Genomic DNA, 19,237 nt, shown 5'->3' on the forward strand with positions numbered 1-19,237 from the left:
AGTCACTGTCTACTTTTGTTTATTTTGTTTCTCACAGGGTTGGATGAGGGGTGAGATTTTGGGTGCTGATGTATTTTATGTCATTATCTTGTAATTTCATTCATTCCATTTCTTTCTGTATTTTTTATATTTAAGTCAAGGGACGTTATGCTCAAACTGTTCAACACATTTGTAAGACCACACGCATCTGGACTGTTGTGTACAGTTCTGGTCATCATGGCACAGGACTTAAGGACATGTCCTACTGTGACAGACTCTGAGAATTAAACCTGTTTAGTTTCAAGCAGAGGAGACTATGGTGGACTATGATGTTTGCTGATGACATTGTGATCTGTAGCGATAGTAGGGAGCAGGTTAAGGAGACCCTGGAGAGGTGGAGATATACTCTTGAGAGGAGAGGAATGAAGGTCAGTAGGAACAAGACAGAATAAATGTGTGTAAATAAGAGGGAGGTCAGTGGGATGGTGAGGATGAAAGGAGTAGAGTTGGCGAAGGTGGATGAGTTTAAATACTTGGGATCAACAGTAAAGAGTAATGGGGATTGTGGAAGAGAGGTGAAAAAGAGAGTGCAGGAAGGGTGGAATGAGTGGATAAGAGTGTCAGGAGTAATTTGTGACAGATGGTTATCAGCAAGAGTGGAAGGGAAGGTCTACAGGACAGTAGTGAGACCAGCTATGTTATATGGGTTGGAAACGGTGGCACTGACCAGAAAGCAGGAGACAGAGCTGGAGGTAGCAGAATTAAACATGCTAAGATTTGCATTGGTAGTGACGAGGATGGACAGGATTAGAAATGAGTACATTAGAGGGTCAGCTCAAGTTGGACAATTGGGAGACAAAGTCAGAGAGGCGAGATTGAGCTGGTTTCGAGATGTGCAGAGGAGAGATGCTGAGTATATTGGGAGAAGGATGCTAAGGATAGAGCTGCCAGGCAAAAGAAAAAGTGTAAGGCCTAAGAGAAGGTTTATGGATGTGGTGAGAGAGAACATGCAGGTGATGGGTGTAACAGAACAAGATGCAGAGGACAGAAAGATATGGAAGAAGATGATCCGCTGTGGCGTCCCCTAATGGGAGCAGCCGAAAGAAGAAGAAAAAGCCTGGCATTTGTGCAGTTAGAGGTGTTCCATGATGCCACTTAAGTAAAAAATTCAGGAGAGAACAAACTCTGTTTGTTCAGGTGACAACCATTCTTATTTAAGAAGAGAGCAAGCACAGAACTTCTAAGATGTTAAACAACCTTGTCACTTGTTGAGCCCCCTTCTCAGGCTGGGCCATTTTACTGGAGAAAGCAAATGAGCTTGCCGTTTCATACTCATGTCTTTATTGCTTGGCATAATACTGAATCTCCTCGCCATTTATTAGTGATGTGTTAGGCACAGAGACTGTGTGGGGACCTAATCCAGGTATTTAAAATCCTTCAAGGAATAGATAGATCCAGCAGCTTTCTTTCAGTTTAATGGTGAATCACAGACTTACAGTAAGGACACTAGGGAAAATTGAGGAGAAGATCATTTAGGCATTTCTTAAGCACTTCAGAGTTGTTGTAGAAATTTGGAATAAAATGCTGAGACACGCAGTTGAAGCAGAAACCTTGACAACCTTTAAGAAATATTTGGATGATATATTGGGAACAGCTTAGCTATTAGCAAAACAAACAGGCTTGATGGACTAAATGGCCTCCCCTTGCCTGTCAAATGGTAGTTACTTGGGAGTTTCTTTCCACTTATAATCCTCTGGATGAGTTTCACAGTAAAATGATCAACAGACGTCTCCTAACATGGACTCAATTTACATTCAACTTTAACATGTCTCCATTTGAGCAATGTCTTGCTGGAACCTCTCCCAATGTTCATCAGAGACTGCTCCCATGTGCTTGGGGGAAAAAAAAATCCAAATGAGAGCGTGGGAAACAGATTTTTAAAGAGATACTGCACCCAATTTTTAGAGAACCCCCCCCCCCCCCCCCATTTCTTTGTAGTCTTCTACCATTGTACTCCCAAAAACGTTTTTGCCAACATTTCAAATGGCACTCAAGCCCTTTTTTCAACTTTGCACAGCCTGGATGCGATTTTTTCTTACCTGTTAACTGGTCAAGATAATGGATGGATCAAGCCAACCTTGCATATTTCTGTAAAAAAACATTTATTCAATAAGTTTCTCTCTTCTGTACAATAAAAAGGTGACTTTCTTGCCTTCTAGATATAAAGTCCTGGGGCCTCATGTATAAGCGGTGCGTACGCACAAAAATATTACGTACGAACGTTTCCACGCTCAAATCGTGATGTATAAAACCTAAACTATGTGTAAAGCCACGCACATTTCCACGGTAGCTCCAACCCTGGCGCACGCAAGTTTTCAGCTTGGTTTTGCAGACTGGCGGCACCCAGCGTCAAAGCAGTGCTACTCTTCCTGTGTGGTTACCTTTTCTTTTTTAGATCCACAACCCTGACGCGGCTTTATCATATACACTGAAACTAACTGCATATTGTTTATTAGTTTAGTGCATCTGATTGTAATTAACCTGTAACAATATAATGTTCCAGGGGATAGCCAAAGTATTCCAAATACCATAGCTGCTTTAGCGTTGTAGTGTAGCTGCACCTTCTTTTTCTTCTTTCAGCAGCTCTCATTAGGGGTTGCCACAGCAGATCATCTTTTTCCATATCACTCTCACTGCACCACTCGGAGTATTTATATCACTATATCTGAGTGGGTAATCACAGATCTACAGCAGCTGATCGGAAAGAGAATTATCGGTATACAGCATCAAGCACATGCAGCCTCAGCCATGCTGCCTATTTGAACTGCTCTTAACACGGCAAACGCTTCAAAGCCTTTCCTGTATGGACGTCACGATTCAGAAACAGTTTCATCCCAAGAACTATAAACACACTCAATCAGTCCATCAAGTGCTCCTTGTAGAACTGTTTGTACCTATAAATACAATTACCTCAATGTAAACTTGCAATACAGTTATAATATTGCACAACCTAAGCCACTTAATAAAGCGCGTATTTACATATGATGACGATATCATTTTTAAGATGTTTTATTATACAGATAAAACTTCAACTTCATTTAAATAATCTATATTGTTAATAATTAAACATGTGAGGACACGGTGTCGCTGCGCTAGCAAGGATCTGCCGCTCCGTTCACGGATTTTTGCTGCCTCGCACTGTATTCTTGCTGGGTCTGGCGCAACACTGAATGTATAGAATAATTAAACATGTACTACGAAGATATTTCAATGTTCCTTAAAAGTTTTGAAGAATCGGCATTCTAAGCTTACAGATGGCTTAATGTCTATTACAGAGTTGATTGTGTGGCGATTGGGTATTTGGAGAAAGAAAAATAAGGACAGGAATTGGGGGTTAGTACATTTGAAAGAGACAGTACTGCTGCAATAAATTATTTCATTGAAGGTTGCGCACAGCACAGCAAGCATCATGCGTGAGACATAAACAATCACTGCACCACCGTGTTCCCATGTTTAATAACATGCTTTAACTCCTATCATCATGAAAATATCACGTATACATCTCAGTATTTTAATTATTCAGAGAGCTGTAATATTACGAATGTAATGGATTCTGTGTCCTGTCGGAGGAAGAGAAAGCCTGGAAGCACGTAGTGATTCACACACATAGAGCACATAGAAGATCAAAGCATTTAACATACTACTTTAGTTACGATGGGATTTGAGAAACTAGTAAATTAAACGATTTTAAGATAAAGTTTATGATGTTCTACTTTAATGACAAAGTAAACTACATGATTAAAGTGGAAATTTCAAGATTAAAGTTGACATTTAGTGCTTTTTTCCCCACTGTGTGCCTTTTTTTTTCCTCTGTACCCTAATAAGCTTTCATATGACACTCAGACGGTGGGCTACAACTCGCCTTTTCGCCTTTTTTTATTTCGGGCACTGTGCGACTTTGTGAACTTGGGCTTTCGAGTTTCTCCGACACGCTATGTCACTCGATCAGCTTCCTTTTGTTGATTATATCACTGTTTAAACCAACAAATAGTAAGTTTTTTTCTTGCCTCCACTTGGTATTCACTGAAATTCTTCTATTTCCCCCCATGCATTTACCATTGTCTTTTCACAGAAGGCTGAGTTAAGGGCTATTTATATTGATTTGCATATTCAAAGAGGCATAATTCTGGGAGGAGTTGGGACGTGACAGCAGGCACGTGCATGTGCGTTACTTTTCACGCTGACCAGGATTTATGTAGCGGAAGAACGTGATAGTTGGCGTACACACAGATTTACACATCTGGATTTTTTGTGCATAAGCACATTTACGCTTTTGTCCGTACGCCATGTTATAGTGTGAACTCTACGCATGGTGTTATACATGAGGCCCCTGGTTATTCTGAAGGAATAAGAAGAGAAAAATAATAGTGCAAAAAATTTTTAGTAAGTGCTTGATTTTGGGTCTGCTTCTACCTCAACTACAGTTAAGAACAAGGTAGACTGCCATTTTAAGGTCAGAGTATACTTGATGTACTATTATTCTAAGCAAGAAAGATACTTATGCCATAAAACAAATGTAACTTAAAAAAACAATTTTTTGTGCTGTTTTTCTCTTAATCTGGTATCTTGAGGAAATAATTTGTAGTAGAGAAATATAAATTTCAGACATTTTTTCAACACACTTGAATCTATAACGTCCAGTGATTTCTTTTGCGCAGGGGGATTTTGGTACAGACCTGTGTTACCAGACATTCCAACTCTCCCAGAAATTAATATCTCCTTCTTAGCTCTCACAAGTGATCCATAATGTCTTGGGAATCATTGCCAAATTTCTGTACAGTGGATAGTCCTGCCTGTACAATTATCTAACAACAGGTAAATTGTGTACAGTACCAGCTCTCCATCTTGGGTGAATAGTCTCATCTATCCTATTTCTAACACCACTTGTATTGAATCCAATATCCTGCAGTAACAGTTTGATTTAATAGTTAATTTTATTTTTTATAATAATTAATAGTTCGATCTCTCTGGATCGGTTCACAGCTGAGTGTGAAGAAGCTGGGATGGGAATCAGCACCTCCAAATCCAAGACCATGGTCCTCAGCCGGAAAAGGGTGGAGTGCCCTCTCAGGGTTGGGAGCGAGATCCTGCCTCAAGTGGAGGAGTTCAAGTATCTCGGGGTCTTGTTCACGAGTGAGGGAAAAATAGAGCGTGAGATCGACAGGCAGATCGGTGCAGCGTCCGCAGTGATGCGGGCTCTGCATCGGTCTGTCATGGTGAAAAAAGAGCTGAACCGTAAGGCAAAACTCTCAATTTACCAGTCGATCTATGTTCCTACCCTCACCTATGGTCATGAGCTATGGGTAGTGACCGAAAGAACGAGATGGCGAATACAAGCAGCTGAAATGAGTTTCCTCCGCAGGGTGTCTGGGCTCTCCCTTAAAGATAGGTTGAGAAGCTCAGTCATCCGGGAGGGGCTCAGAGTAGAGCCGCTGCTCCTCCGCATCGAGAGGAGTCAGATGAGGTGGCTCGGGCATCTGATCAGGATGCCTCCTGGACACCTCCCTGGTGAGGGGTTCCGGGCACGTCCAACCGGGAGGAGGCCCCGGGGAAGACCCAGGACACGCTGGAGGTGACTATGTCTCCCGGCTGGCCTTGGAACGCCTTGGGATTCTCCCGGAAGAGCTAGAAGAAGTGGCCTTAGAGAGGGAAGTCTGGGCATCTCTGCTCAAGCTGCTGCCCCCGCGACCTGACCTCGGATGAGCGGAAGAGGATGGATGGATGGATAGATGGATAGTTTGATGGATGGATTGGATTCAGCACATTTAAATCTATATAGTACACAGATTTGTTTTGCACAGGAGGATTTTGGTGTAAACCAGTGTTATCAGACATTCCAGGTCTTCCAGAACTTATGGGACTTGCCCAGAAATCAGCGTCTACTCCTCAACTCTTAAAAGTGATTCATAATCTCTTTGCCAAATCTATGTGCAGTGGATAGCCCTGCCTGTACAATTATATAACAACAAATTATTTGTAGTACTAACTCTCCATCCTGGGCCATTTGTCTCATCTGTCCCATTTCTAACACCACTTGCACTAAGCATTCAGAGTGGGGAACATAAATATACAGGCACATTTATTGATTTAAACAATTCAGGGAATTGCTTACTCTTAGCATCTCCATGCAATGCCTCCGAAACAACAAATATGTATCTAGACACTGCCTTGTCCCCTGTTTGTATCCATTTGTGATCATCATAGGTGAGCATTCCTTTGCAAACCTGTGGTCGACTTCTTCAGATCTCCTCTCCAGCACATGCTTTCTCTTTGTTCCCAAGCCCTAGTTCATCCTTGAAATGTTGTTTAACTCCCCCAGTTGTACAGATTCCTTTCAATCTGGCCTTTTGTCTCCCCTAGCTTCTTTCACTCTCCCAAAATCCTTCTACATGCAAGCTCTCATCACTGCCTCCTGCTGATGAACTGTCACATAGTAGTTGTGCCATTCTTATTTAAATTACCTTTGCTACAAAGTGCCTGATGCCTGGAAAGATATTTACTGAAAATGTGTAGAAACGGGGTTCTGTTTGAAAGGTCATTGCTACTTTTCAGTAGCTAGTGCCACCCTATTTGTAAGTGTCAACTTTGCCACCCTACTGTACACCAGGTAGCTGGCCTCCTCAAATCTGCCAGTGCTTTGGTGTGCTGGATGCTTAGTCATTATATATACAGTATTTAGCTAACTTAGAATATAAGAATATTTACAATATTATATGTAGGCATGTAAAGTGACTTGATCATGGTCTCACACAAAGTCATGGGCTGGAATTTAACCTATAATCTTGGGGTTTGAAGTGTAATGCCTTAACTTCTACACCACCATGACTCATTCACAGCAACCAAGTTAGAGGTGCTAATTAATCATTTCCTATGTATCTTTTTGGTTGTGATAACTCTGATGGTTAAATACTGTTTTTTGTTGTGCTTTTTAAAGTGCAGTGAAAAACTATCCAGTGCTCATCTACATTTTCACCAAGTTCAGGAAGTTAATGAATGTGTGATTTCCTGCAGTGTTGTCCATCAGGGTTACCCTTTTCTATGAAGTAAAAAATGTGGACAACCTTCCTTTATTTCCATATAAATATATTTGTGTGTGTGTTTTATATATACAGTGTATATGTTTTATTTATTTGTTTAATATTTATTTTATTTACAAAATATATTTTGTCACAACAACATGGGCTGGCTGGTGTCCCAGATTGGATCAGTGGTTCTTTACCTGGTCAGGATGCTTTTATCAATGAAGGAAATAGATCCCAGCCAATTTGGTTGTTCGTGCCTTTCCCAGCCAGGAGACCATGATAGTAGAAGGAAAGAGGAACCTGACTCTCTGTGCAATGTACTTGCCTGGCTTAGTTCTGATTTTTACACCTGAATTGTCACCTTAATTTGCAATTGTCACATGAAAAAGTAACAGTCTTTTCTGCAAGACCAAACTTTATAAATGATGTATACACATAAACTGAAATAGTTTGTGCTGCCTCATTTAGTTTCCTTTTAATGTCCAGAAGTTTAGTCTAGCATTCCTCTACTTTCACTTTTCACTTCAACATGATTGCATGCATCAGTAGCCAAACCACAAAAAGGAATGCCTGCCATTCGGCCTATCACAGTTATAACTGCATGAAGAGAAATCATTGACTTCACTATTTCTTCTGTTTTTCTGCTTGCAGTTGAAATGTTCTTCATTAGAGGACAGTCTGTTGATTATTAAATAGTAAATTCCCTTGAGCTGCACAAATAATATCCTCACTGGATCCAGGTTGAAGGATGAACATTGTGATCTTCAACAAACTATCTTCACTTCAAATGGTTTTTTTTTATGTGTTGCTGTTTCCATCTGTGCTTCAAGAACTAGAGTACCTCTGTTTGAAACTGAAACAAATGTGCCCACACTGCAAACAGTACATTCTGTCTCAAATTTGTTATGGCCATTTTGAAAACAGCTATATTTCTTTTTAAGTTTGTATGTAAATTTGCATTTATGTTTCTACAGAAAGCAATTTTGCTAGCACCAGAAATCCAGAAGACGTTAAAAGTACCAGATCTGCAGACCACACTAACGCTGGCTGCTGTTTGGTTTGCATCCGCTTTGTATGGACAGAGCCAAATTCTAACATGATTGCGCACCACCAGGATGCTGAAGACTGTGGCTAGCACAATATCTTGAAACCGTAAACAAACATTTTGCATCCATTTTATCTTATGCTCCGGAATGTCATCATTTTTCAATGAAAACTGGCACAATTTTATAGTTTATGAAAATCTATCCAGATGCTTATATTGATAGTGAAAAAGAGGACCTGTCTGAGTAAAAGGGGAAGTATGGTAACCCTGTTGTTCATCCACCAATTTTCTCAACCTCAACAGGTCACTGCCACTGGAGCCTATCCCAGCAATCATCAGGAACAAGCTCTGGACAGGATGCCAGTCTGCCAGTATTGCTGAAATTAACTTAGACCAAAACCAAGCATTTGAGAAATGACACCAAGTACAAGCAAATAACTCTTAATTTTGTTACTTAGTTGTGTTTTTAGTTAAGGAAAATAATAATAATAATAATAATTCATTAATAATAATAATTCATTACATTTATATAGCGCTTTTCTCAGTACTCAAAGCGCTATCCACACAGGGAGGAACCGGGAAGCGAACCCACAATCTTCCACAGTCTCCTTACTGCATGTAAAAGTAATTCCCATTTGGACTTGGTAACTGGTTATACCATTTTCAGAAGCCATAACTACCTCTATGCATTTCCTGTAATTTTTGACCTGGTTTTACGGAAGAATTCTATTACTACCTTGTTACCCAACTGCTTCAGCTCTTTGATATTTGTTGTTTTTGAAGTCCAAGTAGATTGTTTTATTGTAATGGTGTTAAAATTTGGTGTTTGAGAAGGCCACACCAAAACTCACATAGCTTGACATTCCATTTTGAAAGAGAACTGGGCCCTATTTTACGACGGCAGGTCATCCAAGTCATGAAGCAGTGCAGCATCCCCATGACACTACTATACATGCTTCTTGACTGGAATGCAGTGTTATCTTTTCACCTCACATGCTAGCTAAAACATTAAATGTTACGCTCATCAGTCCATAGAATTTTGTTCCAGGAGATGTGATGATCGTTCAAGTTCATTTCAGCAGACCTGAAGCAAGCACTCATATTCTTGTTAGTGAACAGCACAACTCTGCTATGGAACCTATTCTTGGGTAGCAGCTGTAGAAGACACTTGCTTTAGAGATTTTTGGCATGTTGACTTTATTCCGTGACAAAAGACATACACAATAAACCACAAATGCTAGCAACTTGTAATGTACCTATTTTTAGTACATATGAGTTACTCTTTGGCCATATACAAAATCAGCATTGCACAATACCCCTTTCAGGTTCACACTCAAACTTTTTGATCACCATTCTGTTTTTTGAGGCAATCAAAGGGATTCTGGGGATAAGAAGGTGCCTAGGTATATCACATGGTAAGGACTGGGTCCAGCAAGGAGCAAACTATGACAGACAAACCTACACTAGCAGCTAGAGGGCTCCCACAAGTGCCAGTGTGGTGTAACAACCACTTGGGGTGGGAGGGCAGTGCATTCTGCTTGCCTAGATGGTGTGAAGATCACTAATACTCACTGGGTCACAGTAGTCTTTGTGTTTAATAAACTTGTATGAATACCCTGCTCATTCTTTCATATATATCAGAGGTCCCCAACTCCCCAACAGTGGCTGCAGGTTGTCATTGTAACCCTTTTCTTAACTAGTGACCTGTTTTTGTTGCTAATTAACGTTTTCTGAATTAATTTTAATTGACTTGCTCTGGAAGACTCAGACCCCTTAATTGTTTCTTTTTCCTTAACAATAATGAGATACAAAATTAGCCAAAACATGACCAGTAAACTGTGTCCATCATACAATATCTAAAAATAAAGAAAGGTGAAGGTCTCAGGAATGTAGATCTGCTCAGGTCCACAAACATTTTAGCAGTGCTCTTAGAAAAGAGTAAATCAACAATGTTGGAAATGTCTGCTGTTATACAATGAGAGCAGCAACAAGCCATGGAATTCAAGAATGGGTTTAATTACCAACAAGACTTGGTGACAAATTAATAAACTGGTTGTGGAGTGAAATTGGTTGCAGTTTGAGGCCCTGACTTAGTTGGTCTCCTGGTGGCTCATTCACTTCATATTTCATTTCTGTTTGGGTGCTGTTTAAGGAAAGAAATAAAGCAATTCAGAGGAACAATGTAGAAATTCAGGGAAACAAATCCTAATAAAAATAGTCAATCAAAATTAATTCAGAAGAAGATAATTAGCAGCAAAAACAAGGTCACTAATTAAAAAAAGGGTTAGAATGAAAACCTGCAGCCACTGTGGCCCTCCAGGACCAGAGTTGGGAACCCCTGCAATATATACTGTAAATTATTTCTACATGTTGTTTATTTTCATTATTGTGCTATATAAGACTATGAGAATCTTCTAACAGAAAAGCCAAGACAATGATTGCTTTGTTGTTCCAAAACAAAATTTTCTTAAAGTGTTATATTTGCAACACCACAACTGCTGGACCCCTGATGGGTTGGATCACCATAGCTGCTGACCTGTTCAACGCTGGCCCTTTCTCATTTTTGACCCTCAGTAACCATCCATGCTCCAAACCTCTGTATGCCCTGGCACCATCTGCAGAAGGTGGCAGCTGGGGCATGGAGAGAACCTCAGCTCACTGCCTAATTCAACTTTTAGTGTGAATCCCCCAAAAGAGTCTGATCATGGATTGAGCAGAATGTTTCTTCAATAAAAGCTAATTATAATGTCAGCATTTGTGCTGGGACTGATTTTTGTTGTTACAATTTTTTTTGTGACCACTGTGGCCTTGAGACAGCACTGTGAGTTGTATAGCATTTCCACACTTTGATTCCAAAATGCTGAACCCAGCCTAAAAAAGAAGTTACTGTTCTCTAAGCTCTGAAGAAGACATTTTTTGCAAGGTTAACAGTAGTTTATTCCCTTTTCTTTTTGGCAGCTGCTATGAAGCAGAGAACAGGAGCTGAAAGGTGGCTGCTGTTCTGTGTGACTACCTCCCCCATTGATTGAGACAGCCTAATTTAAGGAGTGTTGAAAGAAGCATCCTTGATTTAATGAGCATTGAATCATCTGTCATTTTTTTAATATCCAGCTGCAAGGTCTACTGACCACAATAAGAGATCTCCATATGGACTGATAGGATTGGAGTGAATCACCTGGGCTACACTTTACTGTATAAAAGATTGCTACTTCCTGAATTCTAACAACAGAAAGAAAAAAACAAATCCAGCAATCTTTCTGGTTGTTTGTTCTGCCCCTGAAGTATCAGTAATTAAAACCTTCTCTTGATCTTCTCGAGCCTTTGAATGTTTTTTTTCTGCCTGCTGTAAAGGATGGTGCACCTGGGCAGGTGTCCTGGCCAGAATGGGGCAAGATTCTTTAACTGAATGGAAGGCCAGCACATCAGAAGCTCAAGAAGAAAGGCTAGCCAGGAAGATGGCAGAAAATGGCAGTTTACAACTGGATAGGCTAGCATCCATGCAGGGCTAGTGTGATAGGACTGGGGGAGACAACTGGGAAGGACTATATGCTCCTTTAATACATTAGGGGTTGTGTTATCTGTGTGGACACCCTCGAGGTATGCTGGGAACTGTAGTCACATAGGGCAGCCTAGTTGGGTTCTAGTGGTGGGTGCCACCAGAGGGTGCTGTGAGGATTTGTCATCCCTACTCTTGTGGATTTCCGCTTCCAATAAGCTATTCCCTAGCACCAGAAGTACTGCCAGGTCTAAGATACAGGGAGCCACTCAACTTCATGCAAACAATTTGGTATAGGAAGTGAAGCTGTACAACCCTCACCAGGGAAGAGTGTAGGAATAAAAGAGAGAGGAGAAGAGAATATTTGTGGATATACAATATGTAGGAACTTTGCTATATGGTGTTTTGGTTAATAAAGCTGTTTTATTTGAACCTGAGACTTGTGTAATTAATGTTGTGTTTGGGGTCCTGCATTTCCCCCTTACTGGTTACACCATGTTTGGGAGGGTCATTCAGCACAGTGGGGTATAGAGCATGCTAGTACAGCACACACTACAGTAAGACATTCATTTACACTACAGAAGTGACTCAGGAGTGCAAGTCTACCTGGGAGCTGCCAGATGGAGCTCTAGCAGCACAGTCTTGGGACTATCAAACTGTGTTCCTGACATCAATTGTGTCATGTTCTCATTTGGGCCTTATACCTTGCTAATCCCTTTTTTCTGTCTTTGCTGTGTGCCTTTTATGTTTCTCTGATTTTTGTTAATGCACGTTTGATGTGTCAAAGACACATGATATCCTATATGGTGTTCCACAAGGCTCTATCCTGGGTCTGCTGCTTTTCTCAATCTACATGCTTCCGTTAAGTCAGATTATCTCAGGGCACAACATGAGCTACCACAGCAATGCTGATGACACGCAGCTGTATTTATCAATAGCACCTGATGACCCAGATTCCCTTGATTCACTAACATAATGTCTTACTTGTATTTCTGAATGGATTAATAGTAATTTTCTCAAGCTAAATAAAGAGAAAACTGAAATTTTAGTGATTGGCAATAATGGATACAATGAGGTTATTAGAAATAAACTCGATGCATTAGGATTAAAAGTCAAGACGGAGGTAAAAAGCTTAGGGGTAACTGTTGACTGTAACCTGAATTTTAAGTTGCATATTAATCAGATCACTAGGACAGCATTTTTTCACTTAAGAAACATAGCAAAATTTAGAACTCTTATATCATTGAAAGATGCTGAGAAATTAGTTCATGCTTTTGTTTTCAGTCGACTAGATTACTGTAACGCATTGCTCTCAGGACTACCCAAAAAAGACATAAATCGTTTGCAACTAGTGCAGAATGCAGCTGCTAGAATCCTAACTAGGAAAAAAAAAATCTGAACACATTTCTCCAGTTTTGATGTCACTACACTGGTTACCTGTGTCATTCAGAACTGACTTTAAAATACTGCTTATGGTTTATAAAGCCTTAAATAATCTCGCCCCATCTTATATATTGGAATGTCTGACACCCTATATTCCATATCATAACCTTAGATCCTCAAATGAGTGTCTGCTTAGAATTCCAAGAGCAAAACTTAAAAGAAGTGGTGAGGCGGCCTTCTACTGTTATGCACCTAAAATCTGGAATAGCCTGCCAGTAGGAATTCGCCAGGCTAATACAGTGGAGCACTTTAAAAAAACTACTGAAAATACATTACTTTAACATGGCCTTCTCATAACTTCACTGTAATTTAATCCTGATACTCTGTATATTCAATTCATTATAATAACTATTCATGGTGGCTCTAAAATCCGTACTAACCCCTACTCTCTCTTCTGTTTCTTTTCCCAGTTTTCTGTGGTGACGACCTGCACCACCACCACCTAATCAAAGCACCATGATGTTCCTACATTGATGGATTAAAGGCCAGAAGTCTGCATGACCATCATCATCAAGTCCTTCCAGTGGGAACCCTAAATACAAAGTGGACTGTTTCATTTATGTTACATTCTGTTAGGTAGAATGCCCAGAGGAGACTGGGCGGTCTCATGGTCTGGAACCCCTGCAGATTTTATTTTTTTTCTCTCCAGCCATCTGAAGTTTTTTTTGTTTTTTCCATCCCCCCTGGCTATCGGACCTTACTCTTACTCTATGTTAATTAGTGTTGTCTTATTTTAATTCTTACTTTGTCTTTTATTTTTCTTTTCTTCATCACTTTGAGCTACATTATTTGTATGAAAATGTGCTATATAAATACATGTTGTTGTTGATTAATGCATTTTTAATACATTTAATACATGATTAATACATTTTTCCTAGGTGGTAGTGAAATGTATGCCCTCCAACCTGCAGGGAAAAACTTGGGGGTTGGTGGCAGAATTGGCACTCCAGCCACCATGAAAAACCTCACATTGTTCAACTCCATCTGAACTAGTGTGGTGCTCAGGTGTCACCCGTTGCATGGCTGCACTCGGGTCCTAATCTAGATCCTGAGATGGTTTGTCGTGTGGTGGGTGCGGCAATGCTTTTTATCAGCATGTGCTCCTAACCTCCTCCTCCTCCTCCTCCTCCTAGTGAAATTAGTTGACGGGTCAACTAATGGAAATGTAAGATCTGGCCTGCTCACAGCTGTTTGCCTGTAGCATTGCATTTCTGTTTGGTCCCCTGAGTAGGCCTTTGGATATTCAAGTGTATATAAATACAAATCTTATTATGGGATATATCATCTACTGTTAAATTCTGCTCTGTACTTCTAAAATTTATATTTTTTATTTTTTTTTATTTCTTACTATATTGAGAAATTGTTCTGTGTACTGTACTGTATTGTATTGACCCCCTTCTTTTGACACCTACTGCACGCCCAACCTACCTGGAAAGGGGTCTCTCTTTGAACTGCCTTTCCCAAGGTTTCTTCCATTTTTCCCTACAAGGTTTTTTTGGGAGTTTTTCCTTGTCTTCTTAGAGAGTCAAGGCTGGGGGGCTGTCAAGAGGCAGGGCCTGTTAAAGCCCATTGCGGCACTTCCTGTGTGATTTTGGGCTATACAAAAATAAACTGTATTGTGTATTGTATTGTATATATTTTTTTCCCTTGTTTCATTTCAATATTGTGGTTTCTGACTTGTTCAGTAGGTTTCTGTAATTGTGTCTCTTTTTTGGCATTTCAGTTTTGAGGATTCATAGTTAAGATATTGTAATTAAACTATTAACCATAGGGTCAGTCAGTAATTTTCAGACCCACTTTGTCCTCCTCAAGAGGGTCGTGGGGGAAAGAGGATTGTGAGATCGACAGACAGATTGGGAACGGCGAGCACCGTTACGCGGTCGCTCTACCCATCTGTAGAGGTGAAAAAGGAGCTGAGCCCTAAGGTGAAGCTTTCGATTTACCAGTTGATCTACATCCCTACCATTACCTACAGTGGTATGAAAAACTTTGGCCACTCTTACTTAAAATGTCTGTTACTGTGAATAGTTAAGTGAGCAGAAGGTGAACTTGATCACCAAAAGGCATAAAGTTAAAGATGACACATTTCCTTTCAGCATTTTATTCAAGCGCTCCGGTTTCCTCCCACAGTCCAAAGACATGCTGGTTAGGTGGACTGGCGTTTCTAAGTTGGCCCTAGTGCATGCTTGGTGTGTGGGTGTGTTTGTGTGTGTCCTGCGGTGGGTTGGCACCCTGCCCAGGATTGGTTCCTGCCTTGTGCCCTGTGTTGGCTGGGATTGGCTCCAGCAGACCCCCGTGACCCTGTGTTCGGATTCAGCGGGTTGGAAAATGGATGGATGGATGGATTTTATTCAAGAGTAGTGTATTATTTTTGTTTTGTACAACTGTACAGAGAAAAAAAGGAATGCAAAGTTTGGGCACCCCAAGATATCTGAGGTTTCAGATAACTCTTCCCACGGTCTCAGGCCTTAATGAACTCATTAGAGCTATGGCTTGTCCACAGTCATCATTAGGAAACCCCAGGGGATGCAAATTGCAAAGCTTTATAAATTTTATGACTCCTCAAACTCTGTCCCAACAATCAGCAGCCATGGGCTCCTCTAAGCAGCTGTCTATCACTCTGAAAAATAAAATAATTGATCCTCACAAAGAAGGAGAAGGCTACAAAAAGATAGTAAAGTGTTTTCAGGTAGCTGTTTCCTCAGTTTGTAATATTATTAAGAAATCGCAGTTAACAGGAATGGTAGAGGTCAAGTTGAGGTCTGGAAGACCTGTTTGCAAAAGACCTTCAGGAAGATTTATCAGACTCTGGGGTGGTGGTGGTGCATTGTTCTACTGTGCAGCGACAACTGAACAAATAATGACCTTCATGGTAGAGTAAGCAGAAGAAGAGCCTAAAGTTTGCAAATGACCATTGTGAGGGCCGGCTGGCCATATATTCCGGTCCACACCTCCAAGCCGCCAGATGGAGCCCTCCCAGCAGCATAGAGGTTCCCCAAATTCCAGCAGGGCCTCATGGACCTTGTAGTTTTTACAACCAGCCCTGCTGGATACCATGGGGACCTCAAGGAGATGCTGTAGGGAGGCTCAGGGAATTCTACATGACCTATAACCTGGAAGTACGTCGTAAGCAAGGCGACAAAGGAAATGACGTGCTTCCGGGATGAAGAAAAGTACTTTTTATCTGACCCGGAAGTGATAAGGGATCACATAGACTGTAGGGTTGGAACCACTTCCGGGTCAGGGAATATAAAAGGACGATGGGAAATCCCAGACGCTGAGCTGAGTTGGGAGGCAGGGTGGCTAAGCGTCTGGGAGTGGAGGATTGTTTATTTGATTATTGATTTATTGGAGTATAGTGGAGTGGAGGGTGCTTTGTGCACATTTATTATTATAATAAATAACATTTTGGATTTTTATCTGGTGTCTGACGTTTGGTCTGAGGGTTCAAGGGGTCACGGGGACCCATAAACTGTCACACCATCTAAACAAACTTGATGCATTCTGGAAATAAGTCCTGTGGAATGATGAAGTCAAAATAGAATATTTTGGCCACAATGTGCAAGAAAAGAACACGTCTCTAAATTTTAAGCATGGGGGTGGAATTGATCATGCTTTAGGCTTGTGATGTAGCCAGTGACACAGGGAACATGTCATTGGTAGAGGGAGGAATGGATTCAAATAAATATCAGCAAATTCTGGAAGCAAACATTACACCAGCTGTAAAAAAAAAAAAGTTGAAGTTAAAAAGAGGATGGCTCCTACAAGATAATGATCTGAAACACATCTCAAAATCTACAAGAGGCGCAAGCTGATGGTTTTGCCCTGGCTCTTACTCTCCCCTCTAAACCCTTCATCGACCTAAACGCTATTGGAAATCTGTAGACAGTGCATGTAAGATGGCCAAAGAATCTTGCAGAATTAGAAGTAAGGATGGGCAAAAATACCCTAAGTATGAGACGAAAGACACTTAGCTGGCCACAAAAATCATTTACAAGCTGTGATACTCACCAAAGGGCAAAGATTACCAAGAACTGACCATGTTGGGTGCCCAAACTTTTGCTTCGGGCCCATTTCACTTTTTTGGTATTTTGTACATGCGAATGATGGAAATTAAAATGTAATCATGCTTAAAATATTAAAGAAATGTGTCATCTTTAACTTCAGGCCTTTTGGTGATCACCTTCTGCTCACTTAACTGTTCACAGTAACAGATATTTTAAGCAAGGGTGGCCAAACTTTTGCATGCCATTGCATATCATAAGCTCTGGCTAATGAGCGAAAGAATGAGATTATCAGTACAAGTGGTTGAAATTAGCTTTCTCTGCAGGGTCGCTGGGCTCTCCCTTAGAGATGGGGTGAGAAGTGCAGACATCTACAAGAGCCTCAGAGTAAAGCTGCTGACCCTCCGAATCAAGAGGAACCAAATGAGGTGGTTTGGACATCTCCCTGGGGAGGTATTACAGGCATGACCAGCTGGGAGGAGATCCCGGGAAAGACCCAGGGCTTACTGGGAACACCTTGGGATGCCACAGTATGAGTTGGTATGTGTGGCTGGGGAAAGGGACATGTGGATCTCATTGCTAAGACTGTTTCCCCAGTGACCTGGTCTCTGATAAGCCATGGAAAATAAATAAATGAATAAACTATCCAACCATCCATCCCGCTATATCTTAACTACAGGGTCACAGGAGCCAATCCCAGGCAGGGCACCAGCCCACTGCAGGGCACCAAGCACACACTAGAGACAATTTAGGATCGCCAATGCACCTAACCTGCATGTCTTTGGACTGTGGAAGGAAACTGGAGCACCCGGAGGAAACCCACTTAGACACGGGGAGAACATGCAAACTCCACGCAGGGAGGACCCAGGAATCGAACCCAGGTCTCCTAACTGCGAGGCAGCAGTGCTACCCACTGCGCCGCCCTGAATTAGACTATTATTACGTATTTCTTTTGCTTCTGTCTATGGGGTATTTCATTTAAAACTTTTTTGGGTTGGCTTTGTGATTTTCCCTAAGGATTTCCTGATTTATTAATCCTTTTTATTTTCTTATTATTATTGTTTTTTTTTATATAAGTGAAACATGCGGACCTAAGGTCCTAAAATAAAATACAAATTTGCAGATAAGGAGCTGTTGTTAACTTATGTTTTCTAAACAGTTCCTTTCTTCAGTTCCTGTAGAATTCGTAATGTATTATATTACTTTCTTTTGCCTTATCTAGAGCAAGCAGAACTTTTCTATTTTGGCAATATGTTCTTTTGTTTTCTACATGATAAAACACTGCTTGACCTGGATCATCATTGAACTGATGTAACTATGCTTAGTGGTCTTCAAAGAAATATTATGTAAGCAAAGCTTTCATGTGGTCAGTAGTTTCGATTCCGTGTGGATCTTCTCGATTGTCACCATGTCTTTCTGTCTCTTAGGCGTTCTTGCATTCTGTATCCTGGACTTAGTCTTACATGCCTTTGAGTCGTTGCGATTGTCTGCTGCTCACCTGCCCTATACTCAGAATTACTTCTTGCTCGTGAATATGGTTGAGTGTCTTCAGTGTGATTTAAATACAAGGACCATGGTTCATGGTCACCAGGCAGCTGCTACCTAAAATGTTTTACGTCTTTTAGTTTGTTGTTATTCTTGCATGAGGTATCCCACACTTGATGCTCAGCAGATGTCACTGCTCTTCTTTTCCATTCTGGCTTGTCTTTTGGTTTTACAATCACTTTTCCATGATAAATTCACAACCACCAGTCACTTTGCTGAGGCTGCCATTATCTACACTTTTTTGAATTTCCAGAACGTTATCACATTATAAGCTTTTGATTAAGACCCAGATCAAGGCTCTAACTGAAGTAGTTCATGAGTAATCACGTAACTTGTATTTTATATACAGTACAAGTAAGCCCGCGATTCGCTAGCGAATCGTAAATCCAAGAATGGCAATCAGTTTCTGTTCCGTCCGATATCTGGATGGATGTCATATCATGGAGGGTGGGTGCGTCTGGGGAAATGTCATTTACGTTTGTCATTTACACTGTGTTTGACTCTGGGGCGTGCACCACAGCGCAATATGCGCCTCGGTGGGAAGCCGATGCATAATGAAATATCATGGAGGGCATATGCGGTGGTGTGGGTGGTCGCGTCCGGGCGGCTGTATAACCTGGCGTGCACGCTTTACCTCAGGTGT

This window comes from Erpetoichthys calabaricus, chromosome 12, assembly GCF_900747795.2.
Source record: "Erpetoichthys calabaricus chromosome 12, fErpCal1.3, whole genome shotgun sequence".
NCBI lineage: Eukaryota > Metazoa > Chordata > Cladistia > Polypteriformes > Polypteridae > Erpetoichthys > Erpetoichthys calabaricus.